This window comes from Erinaceus europaeus, chromosome 1, assembly GCF_950295315.1.
Source record: "Erinaceus europaeus chromosome 1, mEriEur2.1, whole genome shotgun sequence".
NCBI lineage: Eukaryota > Metazoa > Chordata > Mammalia > Eulipotyphla > Erinaceidae > Erinaceus > Erinaceus europaeus.
The window spans coordinates 46,076,710-46,096,696 of NC_080162.1; the positions used below are offsets into that span (position 1 = coordinate 46,076,710).

Consider the following 19,987-nt stretch of genomic DNA (forward strand, 5'->3'; position numbering starts at 1 on the left):
TACTTCCCTCTGGCCACAAGGAATTTTTATAACCTCCTCCCTGAGACAAAACTCTTATTCCAATTTCGTCTTAAAGTCCCAGTCTCCTTCTTTTTAAGGCTTATTTTATTTTCAAAAATTTTAGAGAGAGAGAGAGAGAGAGAGAGAGAGAGAGAGAGAAAGAATGAGACCAGTGCACTTCTCAACTCTGGTTTATGATCATGCTGGGGTCTGAACCAGGGACCTCAAAGCCTCAGTCATGGAACCCTTTTGCTTAACTGTTATGCAGCTCTTAAGGTTTATTAATAATGGAGAAAGAAGAGAGTGAATCAGAGCATCACTCTGGCACATGCAATGACAGGGACTAAACTCAAGAGTCCCATGCTTGTAAGCCCAGTGTATTAGCTAATGCACCATGTGCTGGGTTTCCTGGGCCTCCTTTTCTAGTCAGCTTGTAGCTTCAAGATCTCTGAAGCTCTGGTTGTATAGCATTTCATGCCTTCCCACCCTTACCCACACACCTGTCATTTCTTTATGGATCTTCCACTGTGTCCCCCACCCCCTGCCCTAGGCACGAGGACATAATTATCAGCCAATCAGGTAAAACTTCTCGCCTCCCTGAGGATGACAGTTCAGTGGAGAAGATAAATAGTCCATAGATGATCAAATATATGACATCACCTCATTTTTCTTCAAAGGCTGTGGGGAAGGTCACAGTGTAAGAGGGACAGAATAATTTCATAAGGAGAAGAGTTTAGATGGAGTGATCCTAGAGGGCTTCCTGAGGGGGCTACAACTGAGTGAAGACCTGAAACCAACATCTTGAACAGAAGGTGTGCAGGCAGTGCAAAGCCCCTGAGGTCAGAAAGCAGGAAGTATCCTAGAGTAGATGGAAGAGGGCTGGAGGTCCGACGCTGAGGCTGAAACTTCCAGAAGACAGGCAGGGAGGATGTTAGGTATGATCCATGTTGTAGAGATTCTGGTTTTAGTCTCTTTGAGAAAGTAGGTCAGTTCTGTTTAATGAGGGCTCTTGGGGCTGGGGGGGGCCCATTGCTCTCTTCACACCCGGCCAGTGGGAAGAAGAACGTGGGGTTCCTAAATTCAGCCTCAGTTTTCCCCCCCGAGGACGGGATCTGCTCTGGTTCTGTAGAACCACCACAGCGTGAGAACAGTACTGGGAGAGGGCAGGGGATAGTGGAAAAAGTGACTCACTACTTGCCCTGGCAGGGGACCCTCCAATTGCCATATCTGCTTTCTGTGGGAGTGAGGAAAACCCACACTCCCCAGGGCCCAGGCCTGCCCCACTCACACTTTGTCTATTCCTTCTTCACAAGCTGCCAAGTCAGGTAGAGCCAGCCACCTCCACCTCCCCTGTGAGTGGGGAGGCAGAGCAGTGGGCCTCCGGGAGCTCATATCCCAGAAAGTGAATGTCATGCCTAATCCCTTCTGTAGGCCCTGATCCTGCTCCCTGTACCTTGGGCTCCAGAAATGTTTATCTGGCATCTGTCAGTTTGCAAGGCAATTACTGGTAACCGAATCCACAACCCAAGAATTCTGACTTCATCAGTACTCCAAAGAGCAGGCAGAGAGAAAGTCCCAGGCCTGGGCCCACCACAGACACCAGGGACAGGAGTTCCTTGTGGTGGTAGAATGAGGTCATTCTGGCAGCCTGTGAGGATCCTGGGCCCAGCATGTCTGTGGGAGGCTCTCCTTCTGTCTGTCCACCAAGACCTGGGATATTGCCATCTGGGGTGAGAAGAAAGGTAGATTTGGTGGCTGTAAAGAAGGATGAGCTGTTGACAGACTTACCATCCACAGAGAACAATTTCCAGTTCTATGGAGTTTTGAGTGGGGGGGAGTTAAAGTTGAAGATTTATGAATTTATAAAATACTGAAGTGACTTGGAAGAGCATTCTTTAGCACTCTAGAAAAAAGGAGCTAAGCAAATGTTGGGAAATTGCTTGCCCTCTCTAAGCAAAGACTATCTTCCTTCTTTTCCCCTCCCTTCCTTCCTCCCTCCTTTCCTTCCTTCCTTTCTTTATTCCTTCCTTTCTTAGATAGAAACACAGAGAAATTGAGAGTAATGGAGGTGATAGAGAAGGAGAGAGACAGAGAAACACCTGTAGCACTTGCTTCACCACTTTCAAAATTTCCCCTGCAGGTGGGGACCGGGGGCTTGAACCCAGGTCCTTGCACACTATAATATATGGACTTTACCAGATGCACTACTTCCCTCCATTCATCTATCTGTCTGTCTGTCTGTCTATCTATCTATCTATCTCTTTTTCTTTTGCTACCAGGGTTATTGCTGGACTCAGTGCAAACAGGAAGAATCTACCACTCCCAGCAGCCACCCCCTATCTTTCTTTTCTTTGATAGGGCAGATAGAATTTGAGAGAGGAAGGGGAGATAGAGAGGGAGAGAGAAAAACTGACACCTGCAGCACTACTATACTGTAGTATAGTATATAGTATATAGTATATAGTATATAGTATATAGTATATAGTATATAGTATATAGTATATAGTATATAGTATATAGTATATAGTATATAGTATATAGTATATAGTATATAGTATATAGTATATAGTATATAGTATATAGTATATAGTATATAGTATATAGTATATAGTATATAGTATATAGTATAGTATATGTAGTATATGGGGAAGGGCTGCCCCACCCTGCCCCCACTCCAAAGATGGGGAGCAGAGGTTTGGACGCAGTTCCATGTACATGGTAATGTGTGTTTTCAACTGGGTGCACCAACTCTCAGCTTCAAAAAGAGTATTTCAGCATATCTATGCGCGTGCACGCGTGTGTGCGTGCGCGCGCACACACACACACACTTCCTTTGCAACTTTTCTAAAATAAGATCATTCTTGGCATATGAGCAGAGACTAAAACTCAGAGCTGATGCCTTAAAGTCTGTTTCCTGGCTCTTTCCACGTCTTGCTATATGCTATGCATTAGCAAGGATTTTAGTGTCCTGACTGGCTCCACCAACTCGTGACCACAAAACTAAAAGCATTTTTGAACCGGAAACTGAAATTTGAGTCGGTGAGCACCCCATGAATGAAGCAGAGACTAGCACTAGGATCTTCCTCTGCCCCTTGTTATCTGGAAAAATGCCATTCTACTTCCCTCCAGAAAGTGGGGACAGCAGCTGGCCTTTCACGTAAATGATGAAAGGTGTAAATAGATTCAGTAAGTGATAACAACAGGAGCATGGCATCTGCAGACTTCCTAGAATACCTTCAGTCCACTGGCTATCGCCTACAGAGAGAGCTCAGTAGCCAAACCCTCAGACTCTGGACCTCAAGCTGCTGTCTACAGCTCTTGTAATTTATCCAATTACACAAATGTACATGCTTTATGTACATAAGCCATAGTTTTATATCTCTTTAGCATTTTATCTTGTGCAACAACAGTACCTGGCACAGAACAGTTACTCAGTGTCATGTCCTAGTGATGAATAGATTCCATATGTGAGGATGGATAGACCTCACATGTCTGCAGGGTGCCTGAACTCCAGCGTCTTAAGTCCATATTCAGGCTTCTGAATAGTAATTTGATTTGCAGTAATGGGCTCTTGCCACCCAGAACCCCAGTTTCTTTACCTGTCAAGGGAAAGGGAGAATGTTCACCCCAGTCAGTAACTGCTATGGACAGTCAATAAAGGAAAAGTCTGTGAAATTCACTGGTAACTACAAAGTGGGGTGATGGCATCTTCACCTGCTCCATCCCCTCTGAGTTTTGCCTCTCCAGATTATGATTTTTCTAATATGCTATCTCTCATTTAAAGTATTAGAGATTTCCAGCACCTTACCCTCACTATAAACTAGAAATGGTAAGAACTGCCCTACTCTCTGATGGGAGGCTAGCTCACTCTACTGTGCCACTTGAGGAAGACTGGTTCTGTGATGAGTGCAGCTTAAAAAGTTTCTGCCTGGGGTTCGGGCGGTGGCGCATTGGGTTAAGCGCATGTGGTGCAAAGCGCAAGGACCGGCGTAAGGATCCCGGTTCAAGCCCCCAGTTCCCCACCTGCAGGGGGGTTACTTCACAGGTGGTGAAGCAGGTCTGCAGGTGTCTATCTTTCTCTCCCCCTCTCTGTCTTCCCCTCCTCTCTCCATTTCTCTCTGTCCTATCCAACAACGAATAACATCAACAGTGGCAATAATAATAACCACAACGAGGCTACAACAAGGGCAACAAAAGGGGGGAAAAATGGCCTCCAGGAGCGGTGGATTCATGGTGCAGGCACCAAGCCCAGCAATAACCCTGGAGGAAAAAAAAAAGTTTCTGCCTGTCACCATGAACTGTGACATCAGATTAACAGGGACTCAGAAGTTACACAGGCTCCTGTGATAAATATGAATATGCATGGGGCCCAGGGAAGATTGGCATGGTTAACAATTAGTTGAATATATATATATATATATATATATATATATATATATATATATATATATATGAAGTAGTTTGGGAGCTACTCTCTGGCTAATCTGGCTTTCAAACTCTATCCTCATCTCTGACACCACCTTCCCAGACAATATTTTGAGTCCACCTTTACATTAGCTGTCAAGCTGTAGCAAAGATTACTAAAGTCATGGCCCCTTAGGAACATACCTAAAATAGACATCCTAGCTTTTTTCCACCCCCGGGTATCTACTCTCATCTGCTCTATTCCTACTGTTTGGCTCCTGTTTATTAAACATTTCATCCTGCATACTATCTTACTGCCTTTCAGCCACCAGGTTACAGATGCTACTAAGATTCTATCCTGACCTTCCTGGCCAGATGACCTCACCAACTTGGCCCAGAACCTCACCTCTCCACAGTCCTATGTCACTAGGGAAAGATAGAACAAGTCTGGGGGTAAGAAGTGACTGAGGAAGCCAGAACCCCTATCTTCTGCAAAAAGAATTTTGGTCTAGACTCCCGGGAAGGGGGGAAGATAGAAGATGACCAGAAGTCTTTGGATCCCAGTTCCATAAGGAACCCAAAAATCTGTCACCAGGAATCTTTGTTTTTATATCATTGCTGAAAAAGAAGAGAAACTGGAAAATATTAGAGGAAGGCAGGTACTGTTTTGCTTATCTGAGAGAGTAGAGGAGAAAAAAAAAAAGAAATGACACCAGGAAATAGTAGTAGGTATATGTGTTACTTAAAGGAATTGAAGGCAGGACAGAAAATAAAAGAGCAAAAAATATAGATAATAATACAAAGTAGGTACACTATCCAGTTAAACTATCCTGCCACTTCCTCATTTTTAAATCTAACTTAATCCTTCCTGCCTCAAAACCTTTGTCCATGCTTCTCCCCCAGTCTGGAATATTCTCTCCCTGTATTTTTGTATGACTATTGCCTAGTCATCATTGAAAGCACAGGTTAAATGCTACTCCCTCAGAGAGGCTGTTGTGGTCTGACATAATATGAAATAACAATAGCAAGAAATAAATGTGTCATTGTCACTGATTCTGGGCAGTGGGGCATGGGCAGGACACAGATGGGACAGCTAGTCTCGGCTCCAGAATTTATGGAATCCTAGCTGGAGGACCTGAAGACTAGGTGTTGGAATTATTTGTAAGCTTGTTCACTCACACATCTGGGTATCAGCTCATAAGTTGAGTCCGTCCATAGGGGTGATTCTAGGCTTCCTCACAGCCTGGTTGCTGGGCTCCAGAGTGAATGATCCTGGAGAAAGCAAACCAGGTAGAAGTGTTATCATCTTCCCTGGAACTCACAGGACTCATCACCTCTGCCACATTCTATTACTCAGAAGCAAGTTATGAAGACCAGGCGTCTTCAAGGGGAGGAAACACAGAGAGGTCACCTCTGAATCAGAAGGGCATTATAGCAGAACCACGAGTCCATCTGGGGCTAAGTGAGGGAACTAAAACCCATTCTAAAACCTTCCTAGGTACTATCCTCTTACAGTTGGAGGCTGGTATGAGAGTTTTCCCAAGTAGTTTTGTTTTCCTTCAGAGAATGTAACACCCTTTGCAATCATACATTCATTCAAGTATTGGGTTGCTTAATACCAATGCAGAATAAGACTGTCAGCTTTAGACATATATCCGGACAGACTGAGCTGTTTTCTATTTTTATTCCTCTCCCTTATCTTTCTCTTTTTACTCTCTGTACAATGCCTAACATAGCATAGCCTACCAAACATGTTCAATGACTATGGAGGAGACAAAGTTTTCCACTGTGTATCCAGTTATAACACCTTCTGGAGGATCTGTGGAGTAGCAAGGGTGCCACTGGCTTCCATGCAGACACACTCTGTTTGCCTCTCAGAGAAGCAGAGCTCGAGTCCTGAGGTGGGCCTGTGTGGCTTAGCCTAAATCTCACTGCTCGGCCTCCCACAGCTAGAGGTTCCTACTAAGTTCAGGCCACATGAGGAAGATAGAAGTTATGATGAAAACTGTTTCTTTGATCTTCCCAGGCCATCAGTTAAAAGGTGCATAAGAAACTGAGGCCCCCTCCGGCCTGGCTGAAGGGGGTAGCTTATCTCTTTCCTGTAGCCTCCTAGATGGCAGGCCCTGGTCCTAACTCTGGCGTGGGTCAGAGTTTCTCCATGGACAGAGCTGTGGAGAAGCTGTCCTTTAGGAAACATTGTCAGCCTGTGAGAACCTGTTTATATATCCTGTGTGAGACATCAGCTTTTCCAGAGGGTTAAAGGTTGGGACACCCTGAGACAGTAGGAAGCTAAGATGCAACCCTGACCTCCAGCCACTAGATGCCAGTATCACCTACTAAACTGTGATGATGAGAACTATCTCCAGATTTACCAAGTGGTGGCCCAACACAAGGCCCTGAGCAAATTTTCTATGAAATCCTATGGGGACCATATATTGGCAAGCTTCATATCAGCTGTAAGATGGGTGTTACCGTCCTTGTTTGACAGGTGAAGAAACTGAAGTTCACAGAGGTTAGGTGAGCACTCAGGGGAGGTGGGTGGGCAGATATCTACCTCACTCTGTAGCCTGTGCTGCTGACAAACTTGCCTTCAAAAACCAACCCTCCAGTCACCAGCCAGGATCTGTGAGGGAAAGATCTCTGTGGTCTCAAGTGGCAACCAGGTCACTGCCAAACAGAATTTCACTACTAAGAACTTTAAGCCTACAAAAAATGAAAGGGAGTGGCATACTAGATATACATGATTCTAGCTTGAATCAAGTCTACTTCATGATTTAAGCTATTTTTTATTTTTATTTTTTGAAATTCACATACATGCAGAAAATGCACATCTGTGATAAGCTCGCTGAATTTTCATAAAGGGAAGCCTGCATCTAGACTAAGAAATCTTTTGCCAAATGCCATGTGCCTAAGAGTTGTGTTTAAGCAACAAATGTGATAGATGAAATTAAAGCTGTGACTAGTCCCCCAGCTCAATCTTCTCTCCACCCAGTACCACACTCCTGAATACACTATCTGTCATTATCACACTTGTCTTTGCATTGATAGATGACATGCACATTACATAAGCAATGCATGCTGTTTGCTGCTTTTCACGCATACGATTTTAGATAAGGAAAATGCTACGAGGTTTCTCCCATTCTGAAATGATGTGTTGAGGATTTTTTTTATATTAATAAGTAGGAGAGAATATTCACCAAAAAAGAAGAGATCCAAAAGGCCAACAAACATGAAAAAAAAAAATGCTCCAAGTCAATGACTGTTAGAGAAATGCATTAGAAACAACGAGATACCACTTCACTCCTGTGAGAATGTCATAAATCATAAATGACAGCATCAATAAATCTGGAGAGGTTGTGAGGACAAAGGACTACTCTGCACTACTGGTACGAATATAAATTGGTCCACCCCCTGTGGAGAGCAGTCTGGAGAACTCTCAGAAGGCTAGAAATGGACCTACCCTACGACCCTGTAATTCCTCTACTGGGGACATATCCTGAGGAACTAAACACACCCATCCAAAAGACCTATGATCATAGCAGCCCAATTTGTAATAGCCAAAACCAGGAAACAACCTAGGCATCCAACAACAGATGAGTGGCTGAGCAAGTTGTGGTACATATACACAATGGAATACTACTCAGCTATTAAAAATGGTGAATTCATCTTCTTCACCTCATCTTGGATGGAGCTTAAAGGAATAATATTAAGTGAGATAAGCCAGGAGAAGGATGAATATGATGTGATCCTACTCATAGACATAAGTTGAAAAATGAGAACAAAAGGGAAAACACAAAACTGCCGGTCCCTGTTCGAGCACCAGATGCCAGTCTAGCTTCGCGGGTGGGAGACTGACCACCAGGAACTCATAGCTGAGCTGGGATGCAATGCAATGCAATGCAATGCTGGCTTTATTCATCTGCATTTATACTCTCCAGGAAGGAAGTGGTAGGATGTAAAACAGGATGTGATGAAGAGAGGGTGGGGCGAAAAGAGAGTGCAAACCAAAGGGGATTAAACGATGGAAAACAGGGTGTGACTAGGAGAGGGGGCGGAGTGGAAAAAGAGCGGGACCAGTGGGGATTAAAACAATGATTATATAAATAGACCACAGCGTTAAGCAATACAAGCAAACCTAACGTGATGATCAAAACAGAAGTCTTATAAGCAGAATTAGAAGTATACCAACACAAAACAGCACTTGGACGGGAGTTGGTGTATTGCACCAAAGTAAAAGACTATGGGGTGGTGGAGAGTATTCAGGTCCTGGAACATGATGGCAGGGGAAGACCGAGGTGGGGGTGGTTAAAATGTTATATGGAAAACAGGTATGTTACACAGGTACCAACCACTGTATTTTGTTGACTACTCACCAGTAAAGGAAAAATAAATAAGTGGGAGAGAACAAGGAAAGATGGACTTAGTAGGAGGTTGGGGCCAGAAAGAGGAAAATGACCACCCAGAGCCCTTTTAAGATGAGGGATACCCAATATTAAACTGCACGTCTCTGGCTTTTCAGTGAAAGTCCCTGTGTGGCTCCTGGATGCCTCTGGAGAGCAGCTCCCCTGTATTTGTGGAAGCTCAACGAAAGTGTTCCATGCCCTGCAGGAGCTGAACAGCAGCAGCGTGCTCAGGCAGTTAGGACACCCCCTAAAATGAGTAGCACCAATGGCAGTCATGGAGTGGACTTGGAGGTGCCCTGGAGGACATGAGCCTGGGGAAGTCACCACAGATGTGGAGGCAGCTTGGGGACTCTCCACCAGAACCAGAGCTGGACGCAGGTCTCTAACAGATCTTGTTAAGAGTGGGATTCACACAGTCCAAGGACCCACAGAAGCCTCTGGCTCCCCACCTGCAGGGGCAACACTTCACAAGTGGTGAAGCAGGTCTGCAGGTGTCTATCTTTTTCTCCCCCTCTTTATTTATTAGTAATTTAATACTGATTTACAAAATTACAAGACAACAGGGCTATAACTCCACATCATTCCCATCACTAGAGTTATGAATCCCCAGTCCTTCTATTGTAAGCTACGGCAGTTTTCCTAAGGTTACAGATATGAGTTAATTATTATTGCTACAAGTATCTGTCTATATTTTTATATATTTGCCCAATTTTTCCCTATGGTCCCATCTTCTCTTCCTTTTCAAGTCACACATAAACCTATTACTACATTCAAATGCCCCATTTTATTTCCTCTTCTCTCTCCAAGTCCTGTTGGAGTCAGAGTTCAGTGCCCTCTGGTCATCTTCCCCTATCACTTTTCCCCCACTGGGAGTATGGATCAGAATTATTTTTGGAGTGCAGAAGGTAGAAGTTCTGGCTTCTATAATTCCTTCTTCACTGGACATGGGTTTTGACAGGTTGATCTAGAACCCCAGCCTGTTTCTATTTTTCCCTAGTAGGGTAGAGCTATAGAGAGGTGAGAATGCAGGACACATTGGTGAGGTTGTCTGACCAGGGAAGTCAGGATGACTCTCCCTCTCTATCTTCCCCTCCTCTTTCAATTTCTCTCTGTCTAGCCAATAAAATGAAGGGGTGGGGATAAGAATGTCAGGAGCAGTGGATTCATAGTGCTGGCACTGAGCCGAAGGGATAACCTGGAAGTCAACAAGAAGTGATATTCACTGTGTTAACCTAATCCAACTTCAGCCCTCTAACCACTAAATCCTCCTTTCATTCCCTAAAAAGCAACCTGAGGATTGCCCACTGTTTTCCCTCACCTTCTGTCTGGCCAGTCATATTGGGCCCCAGGAAATGGGGTGACTCCTCACTACTCTGCTCAGGTCCTGAGGTTGCTGGGGTCAAGCACCTGAAACCTGTCCTACTCTGCTGTGTCTGTCAATGTGGCCTTGGCATGTCTGTAGCTAGGGAGCATCTTAGTTTCTTGCAACATAGGAATAGCATTCCCTAAGTTACAGGGCTCTTATGACATACTAACTACAAGTGAGGTGCTGGACTTCCTTTTTGGCATTGCATTATAACATTTTTCCAGAACCTTCTCTCTCAGTCATGGGTGGTGGGATCAGCAGCCCTGCCCTATGTTGCACTATTGCTGCACTGGTGGTTCTAAAAATTCTGGTGTCTTTTTTTGTCTTCTACTTCTGTACTTCTCCCTCCCCTCATCTGTCCCTCCTCACCATGCCATGACCCTAACTTCAGGATTAGACCCTTCAAATCTTCCAGGACAGGCAAATGACCAGTTCTTGCCAGCCTACCATCAATAGCAGTCAAATGAACCTCACTTTCCCCTCTGGCTTTCAGGAAAAGGGGCCCCTGAAAGATGAAGAATTAGTAGTTCAAAGGGGACAACCCAAAGCTACAAAGCCCCAACTGGCAGAAATAGAAATCAAAGAAATAGAAACCCAAAGCCCAAACTCTACAATCATTTGAATAGTTGGAAACTCAGGACTATTTTTACTGTTTCCTCTGTTCTTCTTCTTCTTCTTTTTTTTTTTTTTTCAAAAAGGAAAGGAACAAAGAGAAAAGATGGGGGGGTGTGTGGGATGAGACACAGTCTTTTGGTGGTGGGAATGGTGTGGTTTTGTCAATGTTTCCTTTTTATAAATAAAAAGTAATAATAACCTATATATTAAAAAGATTCAGTTTGTCTTTTGAGAAACTTTGAGACATACAATTGATTTCCCCCTCTCATATTAATTAACTACTGATTTATATGTCTACATTTTGCTAGGAGTGTACATAAACACCATTCCCACCACCAAAGGACTGTGACCCATCCCTCCCGCCCACTCCCACCCCCCACCGGCCCAGGAAGCTGCATGTCTACCCCTCACCACTGGGTATTTACTTTGGTGCCCTACTTACAATTTGATCAGGTCCTGCTTTTAGTTTCCCTTTCAGATCTTCTTAGTCAGCTTCTGTTGATGAGTGGGATCATCCCATACTCATCTTTATCTTTCTGACTTAGTTCACTTAACATAATTCCTTCTAGCTCTGTCCAAGATGGGTCAGAGAAGGTGGGTTCATTGTTTTTGATAGCTGCATAGTATTCCATTGTGTATATGTACCACAGCTTTCTCAGCCACTCATCTGTTGTTGGGCACCTGGGTTGCTTCCAGGTTTTAGCTATTATGAATTGTGCTGCTATGAACATAGGAGTACACACCTCTTTTTGGTTGGGTGTTATGGAGTCCTTGGGGTATAACCCCAGGAGAGGAATTACTGGGTCATATGGAAGGTCCATGTCTAGCCTTCTGAGAGTTTTCCAGACTGCTCTCCACAGAGGCTGTACCAATTTACATTCCCACCAGCAATGTAAAAGGGTTCCTCTGTCCCCACATCCTCTCCAGCTATGTATTTGATATGCGGACTCTCTCAAAAGCCTAGACCAAGTAGATTAGAAGCATCCAATAGCACAGCTATATACAAGATACTGGATACTGTACAGCAAACCATAACAAAGGGACTTTTCAAAGTTAACCCAATTAACAAATAATGTGACGATAATATTAACTATCAATTGTCTTTTTGAACCCTAAGACAACAGGAACCTCACATCTTCACTATAGAGCCCCTACTTCCCCCAGTCCTGGAACCCTTGGATAGGGCCCACTTTCCCGTATGCATCTCCCAATCCAAACCAAATAATATTGCATCCGCCGATCACAACCTAACCAAAGCAACAATTGCCACCTCAACATGCTTCACCTCAGGCTGTATCCAGAGACTTCACGTGTGGAATGACAACCCTTCAGCTTCATTACTCGGGTGAGACCTTTCCTTTCATAGTACACTCTAATTTCATCTCAGGTAGTTCACTTTCTAACAAAGTCCCATAACCTAGATATACACCAGTTTCTGTGAGAGAGAGCTTATGTGCACACGTATCCATAAACTACTGCAAAATATATACCTGAAAGCAGAAGTACACTAGAGTTTGCAGTGAGTACCTCCCTAACACTTCCTCTCCACTATTCCAAGCTTGGGATCCATGATTGCTCAACAAATTGTTTGGCTTCATATGTTAACTCTCTTTTCAATCACCAGGTTCCAGATGCCACCAGGATGCTGGCCTGGCTTCCCTGGATTGAAGACCCCACCAATGTGTCCTGGAGCTCAGCTTCCCCAGAGACCCACCTTACTAGGGAAAGAGAGAGGCAGACTGGGAGTATGGACCGACCAGTCAACGCCCATGTTCAGCGGGGAAGCAATTACAGAAGCCAGACCTTCTACCTTCTGCAACCCTCAACGACCCTGGGTCCATGCTCCCAGAGGGCTAGAGAATGGGAAAGCTATCAGGGGAGGGGGTGGGATATGGAGATTGGGTGGTGGGAATTGTGTGGAGTTGTATCCCTCCTACCTTATGTTTTTGTTCATTAATCCTTTCTTAAATAAAAAAAATTTTTAAAAAGTAATAATAAAAAAGAAAGAAAAGAAAATGAAAGGAGAAAAGAGTGGAGAGGAGAGGAGAGCACAGGAGAGGAGGGGAGAGGAGAAGAAAGGGAAGGGAAAGGAAGGGAAGGGAAGGGAAGGGAAGGGAAGGGAAGGGAAGGGAAGGGAAGGGAAGGGAAGGGGAATCCTTGGTCCATTCTTGGGATGAGAACTGGGGTGTGTGATTAACCTCAAACCAAATACTGAGGCCATATGATGAAGAGTTCAATATTGCAGGGTTTCCTCATTTTCACCTCCCTTCCCTTTACCTGGCCCCTACCTCCAGGCAGCCAGTACCCAAAAGAACTAACTTAAATAAAGTCAGATTGTTTCCCCAGCTTCCCCAGAACTGAGGAGGTGTCCAGAAGCTTTATCTGTGGTGGAATTGAGAGCCAGTGTTGATATAATTCAGCTGCCTATTGTGCCTTATGAAGCAGGAAGAGGACAAGAGAGCAATTTAACATGGGATATTTATTCATAGACTCCTCTAGCCAAGACTTCTAGTATTATCTGGGAATAAGCTTTGAACTTTCAGTGAAGAGTGCTCATTTATTAAACACAAATATTCATAATCTACCACAGTTTTCACATTCTCTTCCAGCCTTAAACTTCTTAAAAATTTAAATGAGGAGGTGATTTTGACCTTCCTCAGCCTCAGAAAGAGGTCCTGATTAGGTGTCAAAATCAAGATGTTTTCAGAGCTAAATAAAAACTGGTTTATGCAAAATCTAAGATCATCACAAGTCAATTAGGACTCAGACAGCTTTTGTGACAAACATTCTCTAATCAACTTCATCCACACCCTCCTCCAAAAGTCTGTGAAGAAGTAAACATGACCTCGAAATAATAGAAAATAGAGGCTCTTTGCCATCTTTGGATTCCAACCCCTTTGGTCATAGACAGTCACTCTGAGTCTTTGTCCAGGACAATGTGCAGAGATGGACATGGCACTTCATAGCCCAATTCCAGATATTTCTAAACTGCATCCAGGGGCCCTGGAAATATCCAGGTTATAAAGTCTCAGTAGGGGCTGGGTGGTAGCACATTCATTAAAGTGCACAAGTTAGAAAAGTCTCAGTAAAGTTTTATTTTTAATAAGCAAGTTAATAATAAATGTTACTCATGATCAATCATTGGGATTTTCTGCTATGTGAAATATATACCATAGAGTCCCCAAATTTGCTGTGTGAGACTGATAGAGGCTCATTTAGCAGTGACTGTGACATTGGCAAATGACTCTACTAAAATGGACACATGAATGGGGCCAAGCCTGCATAGCTGTTAAAAGGACTGAGTTTGTTAGTGTTTGTAAGGTGCACAGAAGCAGAGCCAAAGTGCCCAATAAATGTTAGCTCCTACCAGGTGTCTTGGATTCCATTTGCCTTCAAACGCAGGAGGGAAGGAGTGGAGCCTTCCACCCCAACCTTAGGATCCAAGTTTAGAGGTACCAGGCTCCACCCTGTGCAACCACCAGAGGGAGCACTTGCCTTTCCTATTTTGGACACCATGCTGGAACCCGGTGTGCACTCAGACCCTCTGGACACCTTTGGCATTGGAACCAGACCGAGAATCTCCAGCCCAATAACAAACAGCCTGGGTGAGGGTAGGGAGGTGCCCTACTCCCAGCTGCTTTTTCTACACCTGTAGGCTTCACATTTATACTGGACTACCTGGCCTGAGAGGTTTTTTGTTCTCAGCTACATGCATAGGCTGAGCCTCTCAATTGTCTTGCCGTTAGAATACTGATTTGTGGGTAGTCGGGCGGTAGCGGAGTGGGTTAAGCGCACACGGTGCGAAGCGCAGGGACCGGCGTAAGGATCCCAGTTCGAGCCCCAGGCTCCCCACCTGTAAGGGAGTCGCTTTACAAGCGGTGAAGCAAATCCACAACTGTCTATCTTTCTCTCCCCTTCTCTGTCTGCCCCTCCTCTCTCCATTTCTCTCTGTCCTATCCAACAACACCGACATCAATAACAACAACAATAATAACTACAACAATAAAATAATAAGGGCAACAAAATGAAATAATAATAAAAAAGAATACTGATTTGTGATTGCATGTCTGAGCCTAACCTTTGTGACAAATTATGACCAACTGAGTACATTTCCCTCAAATCATGCTGCCTCCCTTCAGCCCAAGACTGGTTCTGGCCAACAACTTGAAACTGGGAGATGTGGGACCTTCTGGAAAAGGTTCTACTTCCTGTTTGTTTTTCAGTCACAGCAGGCATCTTCCCTCCTGTCCCCTTTTGTCAATCAGTGGCTCTGGGGGCATCTTTGAGACTGAGGTGTCAAACCACAGACAAGATGGTGGAGCAGAAAGCTAGTCTGGGCCCACCTCTAGACTTCCAGTACTTCCAGGGGGATGTTCTAATTCTTACATATTCTCCTGGTTTCTCAATGGCTACCCAGTACTCTGAAGATAAAATTAAAAATAATGGCTCTGAGACTCCGATGCGATCTAGTCTCCTGGCACTCCTTCCCTACCTCTCCAGCCTTCTTTTTTTGTTGCTCTAGAGCAAAAAGGTTATGATTGTTTGTCTCTCTATTGGGAAAGTCCCATATTCAGATCTCCAATAATATGTTCTCATTCCTGCCTTAGTTCAGACACTCCACCACCACAGTGTCATAGTGGGTTTATTTGTTTGTTTGTTTATTTATTTATTATTGAATAGAGACAGAGAGAAATTGAGAGAGAAACACCTACAGCACTGCTTCTCTACTCGTGAAGCTTTCCTCCTGTAGGTGGGGACCGGGGGCTTGAACTTGCATCTTTGCTCATTGTAATGTGTGTGCTTAACCAGCTGCACCATTGCCTGGCCCCACAGGTCTTTTTCATTGCTTTAGAGCATGTGGTGTTGCCTGCAATTGCCCTGATTACTCAATGGGTGCATGGGTAACTGCTTTCCCTCCAGATAGCAGACCTGGTTTTCCCCAAGCCCCAGGTATGGCACAGAACAATCACACAAGTAACACTTCCAAAATGAATGAGTATATTTTCTTTTTCACTGGACCTCCTTTGAGTAGGTTTGTCTTTTTCACAACTCTCCACCAAGTTAACAATAGGAACACATTTTGGGGTGAGGGTAGATAGAATAATGGTTATGCAGCAAGATTCTCATGCCTGAGGCTCCAAAGTCCCAGGTTCAATTCCCGTGCACCAACCAGAACTAAGCAGTGCTCTGATCAAAATAAAATAAGGAAAAAATTAACCAGAAACAAACCACCGCCACAAGCAAATTCTATTCTGGATGGGACAAGCTGACATCTTTCTCCCCCTTCTCAACTGACATGCCTCCTGCCAACACACATACACACCCTCAGCCAAAGACATCACCCATTGGTCCTAAGCTTGGATGCCATTCTTGGTGCTAACATTTACCTCGTGGGGAAGTGCCTTCTATTAGATCAAGGAGTCAGTCCTGCCCCCAGGACAGTCACCAGCTAAACAGAGGAGTGGGTAGCAGCATCTGAGGTACCCTCTTAGTTCATGGTAAATCTTGATTTTCCCAGCAAATGGCTTCTGTAAAAGTACATAAATCCATGTTCTTGGAGAGCTGCAAGCTGAACTGCATCAAAGGGCATGCTTCTAAAAGGAAAGGCTTAGGGCCTGAGAAATAGCTCACTGGGCAGGGAGCCTGCCTCACCATGCACAGAGTCCAGGTTTTAGCCCCAGTACCGGCAGAGAGAGGTACACTGGCGCTGGGCAAAGCTCTGGTGCCATGGTATTTCCCTCCCACACCCCTGTATATGTATTTAATTGAAAGTGTATTTCATTGAAAGCACTGCTCAACTCTGGTTTATGGTGGCACATGGTATTGAACCTGGGACTTTGAAGCCTCAGGCATGAGAATCCTTTGTATAACCATTATACTATCTACCTGCAGCCAGTTAACTGCCCTTTCCAGTTCATGTTCAGATTGAAGGATTCTGTCCCCTGATTGGACATGATAACCACAGGTGTTTCTCTTTGGGGGTAATTATGAATAAAGCTACTATAGGTATTTGTGTACAACTCTCCCACAGATGTTGTGTCTTCACTTCTTTTGGGTAAATGTCAGTGGAATCTCTATGGGACATAGAGAGTATGTTCAACTTCACAAGAAATGGCCACAACTTTGCTTCAGGTGATTGTACCATTTACACTCCCTAGGCAAGTATGTGAGTCCCCCCAACCTCACATCCTTGCCAATACTTGGTAATATTTCTTTTTTTTCAATATTTCTTTATTTATTCCTTTTTGTTGTAGTTATTATTGGTGTTGTTGTTGTTGGATAGGACAGAGAGAAATGGACAGAGGAGGGGAAGAGAAAGATAGTCACTTGCAGACCTGCTTCACTGCTTGTGAAGAGACCTCCCCTGCAAGTGGGGAGCTGGGGACTCAAACCGGGATCCTTACGCCGGTCCTTGTGCTTTGCACCACATGAGCTTAACCTGCTGTGCTACCGCCTGATTCCCACTTGGTATGATTTCATACAAGTGAAGTACTGCTTTGTGATGAAAAAGAATAAAATTATGATACATTATCAGCAACAACGAGGATGAGTCTCAAAAAACATTCTGCACAAAAGAAGCCAGACACAAAATAGCATATAGGATTCTGAGTCCACCTATTTGAAGTCCCAGAATTGAATCATTTACAGTCTCTCAAATAAGTTCAATGGCTGTCTGCAGTGGATAGTGCACGCCAAAGAAATGTAACTGAAATGAACTTTAGGAGGTGGCAAAATTGCTCTTTTCCGTGATTAGAAGTAGTGGTTACATTTGTCAAAATTCAGCAAACTACACTCTACAAATGTATGCATCTGACTGTATGTTAATGCTCTAGGTACGTTGGTACATTTAAAAGATGTCACGTTAAGCTGTGGATGCCAGGAGTTGTGTGAGGACCACTTGACAGTAGGGTGAACCTGTCCCAGATCCCTGCCCAAAGGCACTTTTCAAATCCAAGTTCACACAAGTGACTCCAGTCACTACCAATCATTCAGAGCTAAACAGATCACGGAAACAGGTGACATCCACCTTTCTAGTCCATGTTCTGGAAAACTCTGGAATTTTTTTTTTCCTGTTGGTAGAAACTGCTATCTTGATATAGCAGAGTTCCTAATGAGATTACATTTACAACATGGGTCTACATTTCATAGTGAGTAAAGCCAACATGTGGTATGCTTTGCTTTAAAGCACTCAACATAAAATTAAGAAAATGGCTTAAATGCTTTTTAGAGATTTAGATTATGTTTAAAATCATTTGCTAAGCTCAGTGAATGACAGCAATCAGTATAAATAATTTTTAAGATTAAATTTTTAAAAATTATTTATTTATTGGATAGAGACAGCCAGAAATTGAGAGGGAAAGGGATGATAGGGAGAGAGAAAGAAAGACATCTGTAGCACTGTTTTATTACTTTCAATGCTTTCGCCCTGCAGGTGGGGACTAGGAGCTTGAACCTGGGTCCTTGTTGCATGGTAACATGTGCGCTCAACCAGGTGTGCCACCACGTGTGCCCCTATAAATAATTTTCTTTTGGAGTGGTTTTCCTCCATGCATTTTTATAGCACAACACAAATAACATCCTCTATTGAACATATAATTCTTTTAGCATGTTATAAGACACAATATTTCAAGATTGAGTTAATTTTCCCAAAGGACACACTTAATCTTTGGAAATTCTTGTTTGAAGAAGCTACTTCTGTGATTGTCTGTAGCAATCTTTATCTTTCCTTTGATTTTTAAACAGGTCAACTCCACTAGATCCTGACTTGTGAAAACTTCAGGTAAGAACTGAGTATAGGCATACCTGTCAGATACGTGGGTCCATTCCTAGATGACATCATAAGGAAAATGGAGCAATCAAATAAGTCACGTGAATTTTCCTTTTTTTCTTCCCATGCACATGAAAGTTACATTTGCACTATTTGTAGTGTACTAAGGGTACAACATTGTATCTAAAAATCCATACCTTAGTTTAAAAGCACTTTGTTGTAAAAAAAAAAAAAAAGTTAACCATCATCTAAGCCTTCAGCAAACTGTAATCCTTTTCATGGTGGAGGGTCTTTCTTGTAAAACAATCCCATTATTTGCAAAGTGCAACAAAGCAAAGCAGAGGAAAACAAGAGGTGTACCTAGCTTTTCACCTTCACCATCAATTTAATGAAACCCTGCATCTTTGGCAATTGACAATTTTCCCATTTTACTTTGATTTTTAATTTTTTAAAAAAATTTATTATTTATTGGATAGAGCCAGAGAGAAACTGAGAGGGGAGAGGGAGGTAGAGAGGGAGAGAGACAGAGAGACACCTGCAGCTCTACTTCACCGCTTGTGAAGCTTTCCCCCTGCAAGTGTTGACCAGGGACTTGAACCCAGGTCTTTGCACACCATAATGTGTGCACTCAGCCAGGTTCTCCCCCCTTTTTTACTTTGTAACTGTATGAAGTTTGTAATATCCAACAGTAAGGAATAACTTAATTAGCCCATTTGAATAGATAAGGACAGACCACTGGTATGAAGCAGGAAAGAATGTTCAGTCTACAAATCCTTCTTCCACTTGTGAATATGTTTGTGTTATGGCAACTTGCATTTCGCTAAACTGACTAGTTGTTGCGAAGGACTTAGGTGTGAGTATACAGCAGTAGAGATTCTTAGTAGCCATTCTGGAGTCTGAGCAGAAAGACCACATCAGCAATGCTAAACAGAAAATAAGAAGAAAAGAGGCCAGGTGGTGGTGCACCTGGCTGAGCACACACGCTACAGTGCACAAGGACCTGGGTTCAAGCCCCCGGCCCCCACCTGCAGGGGAAAGCTTTGTGAGTGGTAAAGCTGGTCTGCAGGTGTCTCTCTGTCTCTCTCCCTTTCTAGCTTTCCTCATCCTCTCAATTTCTGGCCGTCTCTATCCAATACATAAATAAAAATAATTTTAAAAATTTTTTAAAAAGGAAGAAAATAAGTCACTGAAGACTGTGGCACTACTGCATCATCATTGCATAGTCTCCCTTTGAGCTTCTATTTTTTTAAATAAATCTTTATTTATTGGATAAAGACAGAGATAAATTGAGAGGGATGGGGAGATAGAGAGAGAGAGACAGAGAGACACCTGCAGCCCTGCTTTACCTCAAGAAACCTTCCCCCTGTAGGTGGGGACCAGGTGCTTGAACCTGGGTCCTTTTGCTTGTAACAAGTGCATTCAACCAGGTGC

The 19,987-nt window shown here is 43.6% G+C and overlaps 1 long non-coding RNA gene across 2 annotated transcripts in view; it reads right to left on the bottom strand.

Moving 5' to 3' along the window:
* The window catches only part of LOC132536755 (uncharacterized), a 187,362-nt gene that overhangs the window by 81,804 nt on the left and 85,571 nt on the right, over positions 1-19,987 (bottom strand). The window lies entirely within an intron of this gene.